The sequence below is a fragment of the Pleurodeles waltl genome, chromosome 12 (assembly GCF_031143425.1).
Source record: "Pleurodeles waltl isolate 20211129_DDA chromosome 12, aPleWal1.hap1.20221129, whole genome shotgun sequence".
NCBI classification, from domain to species: Eukaryota; Metazoa; Chordata; class Amphibia; order Caudata; family Salamandridae; genus Pleurodeles; species Pleurodeles waltl.
In genome coordinates, this window is record NC_090451.1 from 117,265,404 (window position 1) to 117,281,794 (window position 16,391).

At 43.4% G+C, this 16,391-nt stretch overlaps 3 non-coding genes across 3 annotated transcripts; all 3 read left to right on the forward strand.

Moving 5' to 3' along the window:
* The first annotated feature begins 8,202 nt into the window (after positions 1-8,202).
* TRNAI-AAU (transfer RNA isoleucine (anticodon AAU)) lies at positions 8,203-8,276 on the forward strand. Its single transcript has one exon. It is a non-coding gene; the product is annotated as a tRNA-Ile (tRNA).
* A 3,592-nt stretch (positions 8,277-11,868) lies between these two features.
* Positions 11,869-11,942, forward strand: TRNAI-AAU (transfer RNA isoleucine (anticodon AAU)). Its single transcript has one exon. It is a non-coding gene; the product is annotated as a tRNA-Ile (tRNA).
* A 3,601-nt stretch (positions 11,943-15,543) lies between these two features.
* Positions 15,544-15,617, forward strand: TRNAI-AAU (transfer RNA isoleucine (anticodon AAU)). Its single transcript has one exon. It is a non-coding gene; the product is annotated as a tRNA-Ile (tRNA).
* The last annotated feature ends 774 nt before the right edge of the window (positions 15,618-16,391 follow it).

The following is a 16,391-nucleotide window of genomic DNA, read 5'->3' on the forward strand; positions in this document are numbered from 1 at the left end:
GTGTCCACTTAGACCAGTGGTCTTCAAACTCTTTAATGCCGCATCCACCCAATGGGAAAAAAAAACATTGGTGCCTCCCCTCTGAATTGTCCACAATTCTTCTATTAAATTGACACTGTTTAAATATGTCTAGACCTATTTAAACATTGCAGTTAAGTTCTGTTACTGTTTTAAAAATGCAATCAAATACATGACCCCAAATATACTATTCTGGTCAGGCCTGCCCTACTAACCAATTGCAGCGTCATGCTCTGATGAGTAAACTGATCTCACGACAGTGAGGAATGCACAGGCCGGGTGGTGCCCGGCGCACAAAAGCGCGCCTTCTTGTGTTGTACGTCTCTTCGCGCAAATGCAAACTCAGATTTCCTGCACTGTGGTCGGCAGGAGAGACATGGGAAGGCGCAGTAGGGAAGGCTTGAGCAACGAACCGTTGGCTATGTTTTGTTGTTACTTTGTTGACATGAACTCAAGTAATTTGAAGCAGAAGGAACGGCCAGACCTAAAAAAAACTCTCTTGCCTCCAACGCCGAATAACCACTATAATTATAATATCTCAAAAGCAGCTGGCCTTGTAAACTTAATGACCAAGCAAGCCGATGCATTTTGGGTTTTGTTGTAAAAGAATAAAAATACTATCCCTCCTTTCCTTTTTTTCCGGCAACAAGCGATGTTACAAAGATATCACAGCACACAGTGAGATTGAGTGAAAGAAGAGGCACTGAGGCTGGCGTGCAGCACTCCACAGCTCTTGTTATTGTAATCCAGACAGGGGGCGGAAGGAGAAAAGTATGAAGGAATTGCGATAGTGAGACCAACTCTTCTATCTATCTGCATTACATGGAAAAAGGATATCTTTAGTACTCATGGCTGGTTAGCTCAGTTGGTTAGAGTGTGGTGCTAATAACGCCAAGGTCGTGGGTTCGGTCCCTGTACAGGCCAGGTTGCATTTTTTCTCTCAACTAAACTCTTTTTTTCTCATTTAATCAAGCTCTTATAAATCCATACACTCTGTTGCTCCAGTATACGTTCACTTTCCATTAGTCCTTCTTTTGCCACTGCTGACCAAAGCTCAAGCCGCAGCGCCAGTAGAACAACACAAGTGCAGAAGGGATTGTCTCTCCAAGATGGAGACACTGCCTCAGACTATGTCTCGTGAGAGGTGGAGGGAGACCAAGAGCTGATTATTAGATGCGTGGGGATAAGAGGAACATAACTCAGGTGAACAGATTCTGGATAGTGATGCTATAGCTAGGATCAGCAACGTTACAGGGGAAAGGATAGGAAAATAATTAGGTGACAGAAGTATAGAAGTGGCTACAAGGGGGTGTGTCTCTTAAGAGGGCCGAAAGATACACTGAAGGCGAAGGTGAAGTGAAAGAAGAAAGAAAGATCAAAGGAAGTCGACAGTGATTGAGAGAAAACTCACAAAGGCAAATTGAGCAAAAGACAAGGCCTGGGGAGTTAGACTACTTCAATGCAAATTTACGCCGCAGATGAGCATGACAACTGACCCTTGTACAGTGGTGCTGAAACAATTTTCAGTGTGGGGGTGCTGCCATCAAAGGGCTTCTGAAAATCCAGGAATCATACAAAGAACTAGTCCTGCGGAATGAGCCACGCACATTCAGAAAGAGTGGTGATGCGTTGGTTACTTATTGGTAATCTTCATTAGCCTTAGTCCATTGCGTCCTTGTGACAGTCATTACAACGTAAGGTGATGTCACCTTCCAACAGGAAGAAAGAACAGGAGGATCCTTAAATGCTAGCCCCATGCACCCAACCTGGGTGCCAAGCCCTTGCCAAAGGACTGATGGGAAGGTGGGCAGGATGCAATGTTTGTGACAAAGACAAGATGGACTAAGGGTAATGCAGAGTTCAAAACATTGGTACTCAAATGCAAAACCGAAAAATTATTAAGCCATAATGCTTGACAAATGTATGCTCTGAGGACCAAGTAGCCACCCTAGGAATTTCCTAGATTGTTACTCACTGGAATTCAACCCAGGAGGTGGCCATTCCTCTCGTAGACCATCCCTGAACTGGAAGATATTCTAAAAAGCCTTGCAAAGCCAGAAAAATTGATAACTTAATCCACCTACTCAGAGTCATAAAAGTCACCTTCTTGTCTTTTCCAGGCTGTCCAAAAGTCACAAACAAGGAGTCGGTTTTCCTGAACTGCAGAGGCCTGGTGACATGAATGAAAAGAGCTCTTTAAACATCAAGTGTATTCAGCAAATGTTCCTCCGGAGAGGAAGGAGAGGGAATGAAAGAAGGAAGAATTATTTCCTAAGATCTATCAAAAATAGACTTAACCTTTGCAGCAAAGGTAAGGCTAGGCCTTAAAGTTACCCATCTTCCAAAGTATCAAATGAAGAGAGGACAGCATTTTAAGGCTCCCAGCTCCCCAATTGTTCTCAGCAAGGTGATAGGAAATAGGAAAATAACTTTATAGGAAACAATCTTTATGTCTACAGTATCCAGATCCTCAAAGAGATAAAATTGCAAAGCCTATAAAAGAGTAGGAAGATTCTGAGTTGGAGAAAAGGGATTTTTCAACTGGTCTTACAATTGACAAAAGATCAGAACAGTCTAGACACCAAAGATTGTAACATCGACGAAGGTACAGAAAAGTCCCTAAAAACCTTTATCGCAAAGCAATGTGCTTTCAGAGTGGAAAGAGATTCAAGTGAAACCCATTCAGAAGAAAATGCAAAATAGCAGACAAACTACAGGTAGGTGCCAAAAGATCATGAGCAGAACATCACGTCTCAAAAGACTTCCAGTTCTTTGAGTAAGACTTCGAAGTAGAAGGCCTGCTGGAGTGCTGAATTAACTCTACTAAGGAAGAGGAAAGACCCTTTGCTAGCAGTCCAGACTTCTCAACCTCCAAAGCGATAGAGTGAGTTGGAGCAAGAAGGTCAGGGATGACGTTCTGAGAGAGACACACTTGAGCAGTACCCAAGGAGGTAGAAGAGCCAGGGGTTCAGAAGAGGAAACCATGACATCTCTGGCGAATAAGGGCCCACAAGAATAAAGTTCCCTCGCCCCTGCTGAGACTTGAAGAGAACCATCTGGATCAATAAAAAGTGGAGGAATGTATAAAGGAGACTTCCCAGCCACTTTATCACCAATACGTCCACTACCTAGGCTCCTTGTTCCGGAAGCCTGGATCAGAATCGGCAAAGATGAGCATTGTCCTTGTTTGAAAAGAGATCCAGAAAGGGTTTCACAAACTCTCGGCATATCTCTCAAAACAACGACCTGGATAACGTCAACTCCAGAAAATTTGGAAACCTCCAGCTGTCTGCCATCACATTGTCGGTGCCCTTGATGTGTACTGCCGACATGTGCAACAGGTTGATCTCTGCACAATAACCCAATTGTTCTGCTATTGCATTGAGGGATTTTGAATGCATGCTTCACTGTTGGTTAATGTAAAAGACAGCTACCTTATTCTCTGTCATTACTAGCACATTTTTTTGAGACAGATGATGATGGGAAAACTTCAATGCCCTGAAGATTACCATCAACTCCATCTATTTCCATGACCTCTGACTCTCTAGGAAAGACCACTTGAATCGACAGGATCAGTCCAACACAGTAGCTCTCCAGCCAGGTTTGCTGGCATCTGTTGCGAGGAATTCAGGAGCATCCAGGTGTATTAGTGTCCACTTAGACCAGTGGTCTTCAAACTCTTTAATGCCGCATCCACCCAATGGGAAAAAAAAACATTGGTGCCTCCCCTCTGAATTGTCCACAATTCTTCTATTAAATTGACACTGTTTAAATATGTCTAGACCTATTTAAACATTGCAGTTAAGTTCTGTTACTGTTTTAAAAATGCAATCAAATACATGACCCCAAATATACTATTCTGGTCAGGCCTGCCCTACTAACCAATTGCAGCGTCATGCTCTGCTGAGTAAACTGATCTCACGACAGTGAGGAATGCACAGGCCGGGTGGTCCCCGGCGCACAAAAGTGCGCCTTCTTGTGTTGTACGTCTCTTCGCGCAAATGCAAACTCAGATTTCCTGCACTGTGGTCGGCAGGAGAGACATGGGAAGGCGCAGTAGGGAAGGCTTGAGCAACGAACCGTTGGCTATGTTTTGTTGTTACTTTGTTGACATGAGCTCAAGTAATTTGAAGCAGAAGGAACGGCCAGACCTAAAAAAAACTCTCTTACCTCCAACGCCGAATAACCACTATAATTATAATATCTCAAAAGCAGCTGGCCTTGTAAACTTAATGACCAAGCAAGCCGATGCATTTTGGGTTTTGTTGTAAAAGAATAAAAATACTATCCCTCCTTTCCTTTTTTTCCGGCAACAAGCGATGTTACAAAGATATCACAGCACACAGTGAGATTGAGTGAAAGAAGAGGCACAGAGGCTGGCATGCAGCACTCCACAGCTCTTGTTATTGTAATCCAGACAGGGGGCGGAAGGAGAAAAGTATGAAGGAATTGCGATAGTGAGACCAACTCTTCTATCTATCTGCATTACATGGAAAAAGGATATCTTTAGCACTCATGGCTGGTTAGATCAGTTGGTTAGAGCGTGGTGCTAATAACGCCAAGGTCGTGGGTTCGATCCCCGTACGGGCCAGGTTGCATTTTTTCTCTCAACTAAACTATTTTTTTCTCAATTAATCAAGCTCTTATAAATCCATACACTCTGTTGCTCCAGTATACGTTCACTTTCCATTAGTCCTTCTTTTGCCACTGCTGACCAAAGCTCAAACCGGCAGCGCCAGTACAACAACACAAGTGCAAGGGATTGTCTCTCCAAGATGGAGACACTGCCTCAGACTATGTCTCGTGAGAGGTGGAGGGAGACCAAGAGCTGATTATTAGATGCGTGGGGATAAGAGGAACATAACTCAGGTGAACAGATTATGGATAGTGATGCTATAGCTAGGATCAGCAACGTTACAGGGGAAAGGATAGGAAAATAATTAGGTGACAGAAGTATAGAAGTGGCTACAAGGGGGTGTGTCTCTTAAGAGGGCCGAAAGATACACTGAAGGCGAAGGTGAAGTGAAAGAAGAAAGAAAGATCAAAGGAAGTCGGCAGTGATTGAGAGAAAACTCACAAAGGCAAATTGAGCAAAAGACAAGGCCTGGGGAGTTAGACTACTTCAATGCAAATTTACGCCGCAGATGAGCATGACAACTGACCCTTGTACAGTGGTGCTGAAACAATGTTTTAGTGTGGGGGTGCTGCCATCAAAGGGCTTCTGAAAATCCAGGAATCATACAAAGAACTAGTCCTGCGGAATGAGACACGCACATTCAGAAAGAGTGGTGATGCGTTGGTTACTTATTGGTAATCTTCATTAGCCTTAGTCCATTGCGTCCTTGTGACAGTCATTACAAAGTAACGTGATGTCACCTTCCAACAGGAAGAAAGAACAGGAGGATCCTTAAATGCTAGCCCCATGCACCCAACCTGAGTGCCAAGCCCTTGCCAAAGGACTGATGGGAAGGTGGGCAGGATGTAATGTTTGTGACAAAGACAAGATGGACTAAGGGTAATGCAGAGTTCAAAACATTGGTACTCAAATGCAAAACAGAAAAATTATTAAGCCATAATGCTTGACAAATGTATGCTCTGAGGACCAAGTAGCCACCCTTGGAATTTCCTAGATTGTTACTCACTGGAATTCAACCTAGGAGGTGGCCATTCCTCTCGTAGACCATCCCTGAACTGGAAGATATTCTAAAAAGCCTTGCAAAGCCAGAAAAATTGACAACTTAATCCACCTACTCAGAGTCATAAAAGTCACCTTCTTGTCTTTTCCAGGCTGTCCAAAAGTAACAAACAAGGAGTCGGTTTTCCTGAACTGCAGAGGCCTGGTGACATGAATGAAAAGAGCTCTTTAAACATCAAGTGTCTTCAGCAAATGTTCCTCCGGAGAGGAAGGAGAGGGAATGAAAGAAGGAAGAATTATTTCCTAAGATCTATCAAAAATAGACTTAACCTTTGCAGCAAAGGTAAGGCTAGGCCTTAAAGTTACCCCATCTTCCAAAGTATCAAATGAAGAGAGGACAGCATTTTAAGGCTCCCAGCTCCCCAATTGTTCTCAGCAAGGTGATAGGAAATAGGAAAATAACTTTATAGGAAACAATCTTTATGTCTACAGTATCCAGATCCTCAAAGAGATAAAATTGCAAAGCCTATAAAAGAGTAGGAAGATTCTGAGTTGGAGAAAAGGGATTTTTCAACTGGTCTTACAATTGACAAAAGATCAGAACAGTCTAGACACCAAAGATTGTAACATCGACGAAGGTACAGAAAAGTCCCTAAAAACCTTTATCGCAAAGCAATGAGCTTTCAGAGTGGAAAGAGATTCAAGTGAAACCCATTCAGAAGAAAATGCAAAATAGCAGACAAACTACAGGTAGGTGCCAAAAGATCATGAGCAGAACATCACGTCTCAAAAGACTTCCAGTTCTTTGAGTAAGACTTCGAAGTAGAAGGCCTGCTGGAGTGCTGAATTAACTCCACTAAGGAAGAGGAAAGACCCTTTGCTAGCAGTCCAGACTTCTCAACCTCCAAAGCGATAGAGTGAGTTGGAGCAAGAAGGTCAGGGACGACGTTCTGACAGAGACACACTTGAGCAGTACTCAAGGAGGTAGAAGAGCCAGAGGTTCAGAAGAGGAAACCATGACATCTCTGGCCAATAAGGGCCCACAAGAATAAAGTTCCCTCCCCCCTGCTGAGACTTGAAGAGAATCATCTGGATCAATAAAAGGTGGGGGAATGTATAAAGGAGACTTCTCAGCCACTTTATCACCAATACGTCCACTACCTAGGCTCCTTGTTCCGGAAGCCTGGATCAGAATCGACAAAGATGAGCATTGTCCTTGTTTGAAAAGTGATCCAGAAAGGGTTTCACAAACTCTCGGCATATCTCTCAAAACAACGACCTGGATAACGTCAACTCCAGCAAATTTGGAAACCTCCAGCTGTCTGCCATGACATTGTCGGTGCCCTTGATGTGTACTGCCGACGTGTGCAACAGGTTGATCTCTGCCCAATAACCCAATTGTTCTGCTATTGCATTGAAGGATTTTGAATGCATGCTTCACTGTTGGTTAATGTAAAAGATAGCTACCTTATTCTCTGTCTTTACTAGCACATTTTTTTGAGACAGATGATGATGGGAAAACTTCAAAGCCCTGTAGATTACCATCAACTCCATCTATTTCCATGACCTCCGACTCTCTAGGAAAGACCACTTGAATTGACAGGATCAGTCCAACACAGTAGCTCTCCAGCCAGGTTTGCTGGCATCTGTTGCTAGGATTCAGGAGCATCCAGGTATATCAGTGTCCACTTAGACCAGTGGTCTTCAAACTCTTTAATGCCGCATCCACCCAATGGGGAAAAAAAACATTGGTGCCTCCCCTCTGAATTGTCCACAATTCTTCTATTAAATTGACACTGTTTAAATATGTCTAGACCTATTTAAACATTGCAGTTAAGTTCTGTTACTGTTTTAAAAATGCAATCAAATACATGACCCCAAATATACTATTCTGGTCAGGCCTGCCCTACTAACCAATTGCAGCGTCATGCTCTGCTGAGTAAACTGATCTCACGACAGTGAGGAATGCACAGGCCGGGTGGTGCCCGGCGCACAAAAGCGCGCCTTCTTGTGTTGTACGTCTCTTCGCGCAAAAGCAAACTCAGATTTCCTGCACTGTGGTCGGCAGGAGAGACATGGGAAGGCGCAGTAGGGAAGGCTTGAGCAACGAACCGTTGGCTATGTTTTGTTGTTACTTTGTTGACATGAGCTCAAGTAATTTGAAGCAGAAGGAACGGCCAGACCTAAAAAAAACTCTCTTACCTCCAACGCCGAATAACCACTATAATTATAATATCTCAAAAGCAGCTGGCCTTGTAAACTTAATGACCAAGCAAGCCGATGCATTTTGGGTTTTGTTGTAAAAGAATAAAAATACTATCCCTCCTTTCCTTTTTTTCCGGCAACAAGCGATGTTACAAAGATATCACAGCACACAGTGAGATTGAGTGAAAGAAGAGGCACTGAGGCTGGCGTGCAGCACTCCACAGCTCTTGTTATTGTAATCCAGACAGGGGGCGGAAGGAGAAAAGTATGAAGGAATTGCGATAGTGAGACCAACTCTTCTATCTATCTGCATTACATGGAAAAAGGATATCTTTAGTACTCATGGCTGGTTAGCTCAGTTGGTTAGAGTGTGGTGCTAATAACGCCAAGGTCGTGGGTTCGATTCCCGTACGGGCCAGGTTGCATTTTTTCTCTCAACTAAACTCTTTTTTTCTCATTTAATCAAGCTCTTATAAATCCATACACTCTGTTGCTCCAGTATACGTTCACTTTCCATTAGTCCTTCTTTTGCCACTGCTGACCAATGCTCAAGCCGGCAGCGCCAGTAGAACAACACAAGTGCAAGGGATTGTCTCTCCAAGATGGAGACACTGCCTCAGACTATGTCTCGTGAGAGGTGGAGGGAGACCAAGAGCTGATTATTAGATGCGTGGGGATAAGAGGAACATAACTCAGGTGAACAGATTCTGGATAGTGATGCTATAGCTAGGATCAGCAACGTTACAGGGGAAAGGATAGGAAAATAATTAGGTGACAGAAGTATAGAAGTGGCTACAAGGGGGTGTGTCTCTTAAGAGGGCCGAAAGATACACTGAAGGCGAAGGTGAAGTGAAAGAAGAAAGAAAGATCAAAGGAAGTCGACAGTGATTGAGAGAAAACTCACAAAGGCAAATTGAGCAAAAGACAAGGCCTGGGGAGTTAGACTACTTCAATGCAAATTTACGCCGCAGATGAGCATGACAACTGACCCTTGTACAGTGGTGCTGAAACAATTTTCTGTGTGGGGGTGCTGCCATCAAAGGGCTTCTGAAAATCCAGGAATCATACAAAGAACTAGTCCTGCGGAATGAGCCACGCACATTCAGAAAGAGTGGTGATGCGTTGGTTACTTATTGGTAATCTTCATTAGCCTTAGTCCATTGCGTCCTTGTGACAGTCATTACAAAGTAAGGTGATGTCACCTTCCAACAGGAAGAAAGAACAGGAGGATCCTTAAATGCTAGCCCCATGCACCCAACCTGGGTGCCAAGCCCTTGCCAAAGGACTGATGGGAAGGTGGGCAGGATGTAATGTTTGTGACAAAGACAAGATGGACTAAGGGTAATGCAGAGTTCAAAACATTGGTACTCAAATGCAAAACAGAAAAATTATTAAGCCATTATGCTTGACAAATGTATGCTCTGAGGACCAAGTAGCCACCCTAGGAATTTCCTAGATTGTTACTCACTGGAATTCAACCCAGGAGGTGGCCATTCCTCTCGTAGACCATCCCTGAACTGGAAGATATTCTAAAAAGCCTTGCAAAGCCAGAAAAATTGACAACTTAATCCACCAACTCAGAGTCATAAAAGTCACCTTCTTGTCTTTTCCAGGCTGTCCAAAAGTCACAAACAAGGAGTCGGTTTTCCTGAACTGCAGAGGCCTGGTGACATAAATGAAAAGAGCTCTTTAAACATCAAGTGTATTCAGAAAATATTCCTCCGGAGAGGAAGGAGAGGGAATGAAAGAAGGAAGAATTATTTCCTAAGATCTATCAAAAATAGACTTAACATTTGCAGCAAAGGTAAGGCTAGGCCTTAAAGTTACCCCATCTTCCAAAGTATCAAATGAAGAGAGGACAGCATTTTAAAGCTCCCAGCTCCCCAATTGTTCTCAGCAAGGTGATAGGAAATAGGAAAATAACTTTATAGGAAACAATCTTTATGTCTACAGTATCCAGATCCTCAAAGAGATAAAATTGCAAAGCCTATAAAAGAGTAGGAAGATTCTGAGTTGGAGAAAAGGGATTTTTCAACTGTTCTTACAATTGACAAAAGATCAGAACAGTCTAGACACCAAAGATTGTAACATCTTCGAAGGTACAGAAAAGTCCCTAAAAACCTTTATCGCAAAGCAATGAGCTTTCAGTGTGGAAAGAGATTCAAGTGAAACCCATTCAGAAGAAAATGCAAAATAGCAGACAAACTACAGGTAGGTGCCAAAAGATCATGAGCAGAACATCACGTCTCAAAAGACTTCCGGTTCTTTGAGTAAGACTTCGAAGTAGAAGGCCTGCTGGAGTGCTGAATTAACTCCACTAAGGAAGAGGAAAGACCCTTTGCCAGCAGTCCAGACTTCTCAACCTCCAAAGCGATAGAGTGAGTTGGAGCAAGAAGGGCAGGGATGACGTTCTGAGAGAGACACACTTGAGCAGTACCCAAGGAGGTAGAAGAGCCAGGGGTTCAGAAGAGGAAACCATGACATCTCTGGCCAATAAGGGCCCACAAGAATAAAGTTCCCTCCCCCCTGCTGAGACTTGAAGAGAACCATCTGGATCAATAAAAAGTGGGGGAATGTATAAAGGAGACTTCTCAGCCACTTTATCACCAATACGTCCACTACCTAGGCTCCTTGTTCCGGAAGCCTGGATCAGAATTGACAAAGATGAGCATTGTCCTTGTTTGAAAAGAGATCCAGAAAGGGTTTCACAAACTCTCGGCATATCTCTCAAAACAACGACCTGGATAACGTCAACTCCAGAAAATTTGGAAACCTCCAGCTGTCTGCCATCACATTGTCGGTGCCCTTGATGTGTACTGCCGACGTGTGCAACAGGTTGATCTCTGCCCAATAACCCAATTGTTCTGCTATTGCATTGAGGGATTTTGAATGCATGCTTCACTGTTGGTTAATGTAAAAGACAGCTACCTTATTCTCTGTCTTTACTAGCACATTTTTTTGAGACAGATGATGATGGGAAAACTTCAAAGCCCTGAAGATTACCATCAACTCCATCTATTTCCATGACCTCTGACTCTCTAGGAAAGACCACTTGAATCGACAGGATCAGTCCAACACAGTAGCTCTCCAGCCAGGTTTGCTGGCATCTGTTGCGAGGAATTCAGGAGCATCCAGGTGTATTAGTGTCCACTTAGACCAGTGGTCTTCAAACTCTTTAATGCCGCATCCACCCAATGGGAAAAAAAAACATTGGTGCCTCCCCTCTGAATTGTCCACAATTCTTCTATTAAATTGACACTGTTTAAATATGTCTAGACCTATTTAAACATTGCAGTTAAGTTCTCTTACTGTTTTAAAAATGCAATCAAATAAATGACCCCAAATATACTATTCTGGTAAGGCCTGCCCTACTAACCAATTGCAGCGTCATGCTCTGCTGAGTAAACTGATCTCACAACAGTGAGGAATGCACAGGCCGGGTGGTGCCCGGCGCACGAAAGCGCGCCTTCTTGTGTTGTACGTCTCTTCGCGCAAATGCAAACTCAGATTTCCTGCACTGTGGTCGGCAGGAGAGACATGGGAAGGCGCAGTAGGGAAGGCTTGAGCAACGAACCGTTGGCTATGTTTTGTTGTTACTTTGTTGACAAGAGCTCAAGTAATTTGAAGCAGAAGGAATGGCCAGACCTAAAAAAAACTCTCTTACCTCCAACGCCGAATAACCACTATAATTATAATATCTCAAAAGCAGCTGGCCTTGTAAACTTAATGAGCAAGCAAGCCGATGCATTTTGGGTTTTGTTGTAAAAGAATAAAAATACTATCCATCCTTTCCTTTTTTCCGGCAACAAGCGATGTTACAAAGATATCACAGCACACAGTGAGATTGAGTGAAAGAAGAGGCACTGAGGCTGGCGTGCAGCACTCCACAGCTCTTGTTATTGTAATCCAGACAGGGGGCGGAAGGAGAAAAGTATGAAGGAATTGCGATAGTGAGACCAACCCTTCTATCTATCTGCATTACATGGAAAAAGGATACCTTTAGTAATCATGGCTGGTTAGCTCAGTTGGTTAGAGCGTGGTGCTAATAACGCCAAGGTCGTGGGTTCAATCCCCGTACGGGCCAGGTTGCATTTCTTCTCTCAACTAAACTCTTTTTTTATCATTTAATCAAGCTCTTATAAATCCATACACTCTGTTGCTCCAGTATACGTTCACTTTCCATTAGTCCTTCTTTTGCCACTGCTGACCAAAGCTCAAGCCGGCAGTGCCAGTAGAACAACACAAGTGCAAGGGATTGTCTCTCCAATATGGAGACACTGCCTCAGACTATGTCTCGTGAGAGGTGGAGGGAGACCAAGAGCTGATTATTAGACGCATTAGATGCGTGGGGATAAGAGGAACATAACTCAGGTGAACAGATTCTGGATAGTGATGCTATAGCTAGGATCAGTAACGTTACAGGGCGAAGGATAGGAAAATAATTAGGTGACAGAAGTATAGAAGTGGCTACAAGGGGGTGTGTCTCTTAAGAGGGCCGAAAGATACACTGAAGGCGAAGGTGAAGTGAAAGAAGAAAGAAAGATCAAAGGAAGTCGACAGTGATTGAGAGAAAACTCACAAAGGCAAATTGAGCAAAAGACAAGGCCTGGGGAGTTAGACTAGTTCAATGCAAATTTACGCCGCAGATGAGCATGACAACTGACCCTTGTACAGTGGTGCTGAAACAATTTTCAGTGTGGGGGTGCTGCCATCAAAGGGCTTCGGAAAATCCAGGAATTATACAAAGAACAAGTCCTGCGGAATGAGCCAGGCACATTCAGAAATAGTGGTGATGCGTTGGTTACTTATTGGTAATCTTCATTAGCCTTAGTCCATTGCGTCCTTGTGACAGTCATTACAAAGTAGGGTGATGTCACCTTCCAACAGGAAGAAAGAACAGGAGGATCCTTAAATTCTAGCCCCATGCACCCAACCTGGGTGCCAAGCCCTTGCCAAAGGACTGATGAGAAGGTGGGCAGGATGTAATGTTTGTGACAAAGACAAGATGGACTAAGGGTAATGCAGAGTTCAAAACATTGGTACTCAAATGCAAAACAGAAAAATTATTAAGCCATAATGTTTGACAAATGTATGCTCTGAGGACCAAGTAGCCACCCTAGGAATTTCCTAGATTGTTACTCACTGGAATTCAACCCAGGAGGTGGCCATTCCTCTCGTAGACCATCCCTGAACTGGAAGATATTCTAAAAAGCCTTGCAAAGCCAGAAAAATTGACAACTTAATCCACCTACTCAGAGTCATAAAAGTCACCTTCTTGTCTTTTCCAGGCTGTCCAAAAGTCACAAACAATGAGTCGGTTTTCCTGAACTGCAGAGGCCTGGTGACATAAATGAAAAGAGCTCTTTAAACATCAAGTGTATTCAGAAAATGTTCCTCCGGAGAGGAAGGAGAGGGAATGAAAGAAGGAAGAATTATTTCCTAAGATCTATCAAAAATAGACTTAACCTTTGCAGCAAAGGTAAGGCTAGGCCTTAAAGTTACCCCATCTTCCAAAGTATCAAGTGAAGAGAGGACAGCATTTTAAGGCTCCCAGCTCCCCAATTGTTCTCAGCAAGATGATAGGAAATAGGAAAATAACTTTATAGGAAACAATCTTTATGTCTACAGTATCCAGATCCTCAAAGAGATAAAATTGCAAAGCCTATAAAAGAGTAGGAAGATTCTGAGTTGGAGAAAAGGGATTTTTCAACTGGTCTTACAATTGACTAAAGATCAGAACAGTCTAGACACCAAAGACTGTAACATCGACGAAGGTACAGAAAAGTCCCTAAAAACCTTTATCGCAAAGCAATGAGCTTTCAGAGTGGAAAGAGATTCAAGTGAAACCCATTCAGAAGAAAATGCAAAATAGCAGACAAACTACATGTAGGTGCCAAAAGATCATGAGCAGAACATCACGTCTCAAAAGACTTCCAGTTCTTTGAGTAAGACTTCGAAGTAGAAGGCCTGCTGGAGTGCTGAATTAACTCCACTAAGGAAGAGGAAAGACCCTTTGCTAGCAGTCCAGACTTCTCAACCTCCAAAGCGATAGAGTGAGTTGGAGCAAGTAGGTCAGGGACGACGTTCTGACAGAGATACACTTGAGCAGTACCCAAGGAGGTAGAAGAGCCAGGGGTTCAGAAGAGGAAACCATGACATCTCTGGCCAATAAGGGCCCACAAGAATAAAGTTCCCTCCCCCTGCTGGGACTTGAAGAGAACCATCTGGATCAATAAAAAGTGGGGGAATGTATAAAGGAGACTTCTCAGCCACTTTATCACCAATACGTCCACTACCTAGGCTCCTTGTTCCGGAAGCCTGGATCAGAATCGACAAAGATGAGCATTGTCCTTGTTTGAAAAGAGATCCAGAAAGGGTTTCACAAACTCTCGGCATATCTCTCAAAACAACGACCTGGATAATGTCAACTCCAGCAAATTTGGAAACCTCCAGCTGTCTGCCATCACATTGTCGGTGCCCTTGATGTGTACTGCCGACGTGTGCAACAGGTTGATCTCTGCCCAATAACCCAATTGTTCTGCTATTGCATTGAGGGATTTTGAATGCATGCTTCACTGTTGGTTAATGTAAAAGACAGCTACCTTATTCTCTGTCATTACTAGCACATTTTTTTGAGACAGATGATGATGGGAAAACTTCAAAGCCCTGAAGATTACCATCAACTCCATCTATTTCCATGACCTCCGACTCTCTAGGAAAGACCACTTGAATCGACAGGATCAGTCCAACACAGTAGCTCTCCAGCCAGGTTTGCTGGCATCTGTTGCGAAGAATTCAGGAGCATCCAGGTGTATTAGTGTCCACTTAGACAAGTGGTCTTCAAACTCTTTAATGCCGCATCCACCCAATGGGAAAAAAAAACATTGGTGCCTCCCCTCTGAATTGACCACAATTCTTCTATTAAATTGATACTGTTTAAATATGTCTAGACCTATTTAAACATTGCAGTTAAGTTCTGTTACTGTTTTAAAAATGCAATCAAATAAATGACCCCAAATATACTATTCTGGTCAGGCCTGCCCTACTAACCAATTGCAGCGTCATTCTCTGCTGAGTAAACTGATCTCACGACAGTGAGGAATGCACAGGCCGGGTGGTGCCTGGCGCACGAAAGCGCGCCTTCTTGTGTTGTACGTCTCTTCGCGCAAATGCAAACTCAGATTTCCTGCACTGTGGTCGGCAGGAGAGACATGGGAAGGCGCAGTAGGGAAGGCTTGAGCAACGAACCGTTGGCTATGTTTTGTTGTTACTTTGTTGACAAGAGCTCAAGTAATTTGAAGCAGAAGGAATGGCCAGACCTAAAAAAAACTCTCTTACCTCCAACGCCGAATAACCACTATAATTATAATATCTCAAAAGCAGCTGGCCTTGTAAACTTAATGAGCAAGCAAGCCAATGCATTTTGGGTTTTGTTGTAAAAGAATAAAAATACTATCCATCCTTTCCTTTTTTTCCGGCAACAAGCGATGTTACAAAGATATCACAGCACACAGTGAGATTGAGTAAAAGAAGAGGCACTGAGGCTGGCGTGCAGCACTCCACAGCTCTTGTTATTGTAATCCAGACAGGGGGCGGAAGGAGAAAAGTATGAAGGAATTGCGATAGTGAGACCAACTCTTCTATCTATCTGCATTACATGGAAAAAGGATATCTTTAGTACTCATGGCCGGTTAGCTCAGTTGGTTAGAGCGTGGTGCTAATAACGCCAAGGTCGCGGGTTCGATCCCCGTATGGGCCAGGTTGCATTTTTTCTCTCAACTAAACTCTTTTTTTCTCATTTAATCAAGCTCTTATAAATCCATACACTCTGTTGCTCCAGTATACGTTCACTTTCCATTAGTCCTTCTTTTGCCACTGCTGACCAAAGCTCAAGCCGGCAGTGCCAGTAGAACAACACAAGTGCAAGGGATTGTCTCTCCAAGATGGAGACACTGCCTCAGACTATGTCTCGTGAGAGGTGGAGGGAGACCAAGAGCTGATTATTAGATGCGTGGGGATAAGAGGAACATAACTCAGGTGAACAGATTCTGGATAGTGATGCTATAGCTAGGATCAGTAACGTTACAGGGCAAAGGATAGGAAAATAATTAGGTGACAGAAGTATAGAAGTGGCTACAAGGGGGTGTGTCTCTTAAGAGGGCCGAAAGATACAATGAAGGAGAAGATGAAGTGAAAGAAGAAAGAAAGATCAAAGGAAGTCGACAGTGATTGAGAGAAAACTCACAAAGGCAAATTGAGCAAAAGACAAGGCCTGGGGAGTTAGACTACTTCAATGCAAATTTACGCAGCAGATGAGCATGACAACTGACCCTTGTACAGTGGTGCTGAAACAATTTTCAGTGTGGGGGTGCTGCCATCAAAGGGCTTCTGAAAATCCAGGAATTATACAAAGAACAAGTCCTGCGGAATGAGCCACGCACATTCAGAAATAGTGGTGATGCGTTGGTTACTTATTGGTAATCTTCATTAGCCTTAGTCCATTGCGTCCTTGTGACAGTCATTACAAAGTAGG